Below are 3,540 nucleotides of genomic sequence, written 5' to 3'. Positions count from 1 at the left end.
CTTTCGTCTCCTCGAGTAATTTTACGGGAGAGTGCGCTTGGATACGGCAAGTGGCCGAGGAGGAGAGTGTCTGTTTACCGATCGCAACGGTTATCATTGAAGGAGAGTTTGGGAAACTTAACACCGAAGCCGCTGTGTCAGCCGCCCTCCCGGAGCAATTTTCCTACCTCTTCTCAAATAGCTCGGAGCAGCTGCTGAGGGATCAGGGCAAATCATTCTTTGCCGACGTGGCGTACATGGCCCCCACGCGATCCAAAGCGCGCCCGCTGTCGAGGGAACTTGACTTAGCGTCGGTGAGCGAAAGGCGGTGCGGCACACGGACTGATCAGGGTAACTTGAGTGGCGAGCAGTCACGGGAGAGGCAGAGCTCGGAGGCTGGCCTAGACGAGCGGGTCCTGGAAGTGAGTGGGAGTGACGCGTACAGTGCTAGCCGCGATATAGACGCGACGCCGCAATTAGGCGACGCGGGCTCCACACTCGCTCCGGTTTCCGCCAGCTGGCAGGAGCAGGCTGCAGTTGAAAGGGAAACTCGGATTCGCGAACAACAGGAAGATTGTTCACTAGCCGATCTGAGGAAGAGCGTCAAACGGGGAGTGAAAAAAAAGAGGGTTTCATTTGGCAAGGAATCTGGCTTATTGTACCGCCGCTACACGGATAAGCAGGGTCGCAAATATAAGCAGCTTCGGATTCCGCGAAAATATCACCGGGAAAAATGAATGACCTCATTTGCTTCCTCAGAAGTATGTTTTCGGTCCAAGTGATTTCAAGGGGACCATTCTATTTGTAATTATTATTGCTGATTAATAATTGTTTCTATTTTGTTGTGTTGTTGATTTGAAAACTGATTGTTTGAGCCTTGTGTGCTAGATCGTACACCTGCCTCTTGTTGCAGCGGGAGCAAAAGGGGATAGCGATTTAGTTAGGTTGATTTGGATTATGGCCTTGTCTGGTGTTTGACGGGAGACAGAGGGCACTTGTTCGTGTTGGGTGTTGCCTTTTGCCGGTCGGTTTTGCAAGCTGCAGAACGACCAAGCGGGACCAGTGGCGAGAAGCAAGGTCTTAGGAACGACCCGAGCGGAGCTGGTCAAGGTGCCTTGGCGACGACGCGGTGAGCAGAGCTCCTGTCCTGGCGAGTCGGACCTGGGTACGTGAAGTTACCTGGCGTCCCGACACTGGACGTGAACTTGGACGAGCCTGACGAACGTGCGCGCCTGGCATCCGAGCCACGTGGAGGCAGCTCGTCTTCCCGGCGCCTTATCTGAGGGCGGGGATGCTGTTGTGCCATTACCACAAGCCCGGATTCCGAATCTGCAAGATGCGGAATCTATCCTGCGAGCGCCATAATTCTCCCTTCACAAGTCAAGATGCTGCGCCGTCGTGCGGGAGAAGCCTCGGCGAGCAGTGTGTTTGGACGTGTCCGCGTGTGCCAGACAGCCCGGCGCCGCACCTCCCTTTGCCTGGAGGTCACCGCGCGCGCGAACTTTGAACCGGGTGGCCAGCGCGGTCGCTGGTTGGACCCCTCGGACGACCGTCGTGTGCTGACTTTGTATTGGGCCGTTTGAGTGACAATGGTCCTCGGGGATTATAAAAGCAGCGACACGCCGCCTGAAAAACAGGATCCGCCAACCCACCGGGAGAGAGTGTCGCTCCCGACTGGGGTGAGATGTGTCACGCGTTTTCGCCGGACGTCGTCGTGCGAGAACAGTCGCGTTTGTTGTGAGCACTCGGCCCCAGTGCCGACCCGTTCATGTCCTGTATGATAACCTGTATATAATGTATAAAGTCCCTTTTGTTATTCTCATCGACGCCAGGCTCGGAGTCTTCGCTACCAACGCTCTGTCACGAAACGGGTGACGAGCGCTACGGGACCACAAAGCCGTAATCGTGGTGCAGCGGTACAAGTTCGTAACACTGGCGGCACCGGTTGGATGTCGTAACACTGGTGGCACCGGTTGGAAGTTCGTAACAGGGGCCCCTGTGAAAGCAGTTTGGATGCATTGCGTAGGTGGCGCTGAAGCTACCAGGCGAGTTTTGGCGGCGCTGTTCTAGGCGCGCCGTTCGCCCAGCCAGTTGGCAAGTGCACGCGGGCTGGGATTTGTGCGTGATTTGTTTGTGCCTCTAGATGCACGTGTAATAATGCCGACAAAAAAGGTCGCACGTGTTTCGTGCCGCTCTGCAAAGGTGGCTACAAGTCGTCAAAAGAAAAAGTGTCGTTCCGCGCCCCGTCCGACCCTCATCGGTCGCAAGAATGGGCTCGAAACATAACGCGAGATGACAAGGCTCTCGACGAAACCTGTGTCGTGTGCTCAAGGCATTTCAACGAACGCTACGTTCAAAGCACGAGATAAATTGCTACTTTGTCCCGGCTGTTAGATTGAGCCTCTCTCACCTGGCCAACATACACAGTATGGAAAAGCGTACTTCTCGAAACCCTGCACTGTGACGACGTCCGAGATGCAATACTTGCCTACGATGCAAATACTCAAGAAAGCTTATCTTGAACCAGTTCAGCTGGCAGCATAAGAAACGACTAACGACTTTGAAACAAATAAATGCAAGGAAGCGAAAATCCCTTGACTTATTCCGCCCCCCTCCCCCCCCCCAAAAAAAAGAACTTTCAGCAAGACCGTCAAAGACCTCCGGGTACTCCCGCAGTCCATCCCAACTATTGTGCTGGAGGAGAAAATCGGAGGCCTTCCTCCAAAGCAGCGCCTTGGTGTGAAGGCATGTTTCGAGGCAGCTTCCAGAAAGTCAACCCGGGGCATGCGGTTCAATCAGCTGTGGGTGTTGGAATGTATCCTCATGCGGATGAGGAGCCCACAGCTCCTGATCCGCATTTGCAAAGGGACAACGTCTGAAACATCGACACGACAAAACGGTTTCTAAAACTAATGGAAACACTAATTTTTATAATGTCGTCTAGAGAGAGAGAGAGAAAAAATAATGCAGAGAAATGCAGGGAGGTTAACCAGAGGTAGTTCCGGTTGGCTACCCTGTGCAGGGGGAAGGGTTAAGAGGGAGAAAAAGAGAAACAGAGTAGAAGGGGGAGATAGAAAGGGAGACAAGCACAAACAAACCGCGTACACTACAGAGCGGTAGGAGGCGGCATTCTTAGAGTCTGTCCTGAAGGCCCGTAGACCGCAAGAACCTTACTAGCGCGTGTAAGGCCTTCAACGCGGATGTCCTATCGGAGCATTGGCCTAAAGCTTTTAGTTCTGAAAGTGGACGATTGTCCAACTGGTCCAGTACACTGCACATCACTTGTCTCTCAGCACTGTATCGTGGGCAGACACAGATAATGTGTGCGAGCGTCTCGTCGATGTTACATGTGTCGCACGTGGGGCTGTTGGCCATTCCTATGAGGAAAGCATAGGCGTTTGTAAAGGCAACGCCTAGCCACAGATGGGTCTAGAATCCCATCAAAAGGCCTTCGTGCTGATTCAAGAAGTGCACAGTTTTTTAATGAGTTTATTGTTTTTCTCAATGAATGGGAAGAATATGCTGCACAGCATGGTGGCGGCTTTTTAAGTGCAGGAACTG

The sequence above is a fragment of the Dermacentor albipictus genome, unplaced genomic scaffold, assembly GCF_038994185.2.
Source record: "Dermacentor albipictus isolate Rhodes 1998 colony unplaced genomic scaffold, USDA_Dalb.pri_finalv2 scaffold_17, whole genome shotgun sequence".
NCBI lineage: Eukaryota > Metazoa > Arthropoda > Arachnida > Ixodida > Ixodidae > Dermacentor > Dermacentor albipictus.
This window is presented reverse-complemented; position numbering follows the sequence as displayed.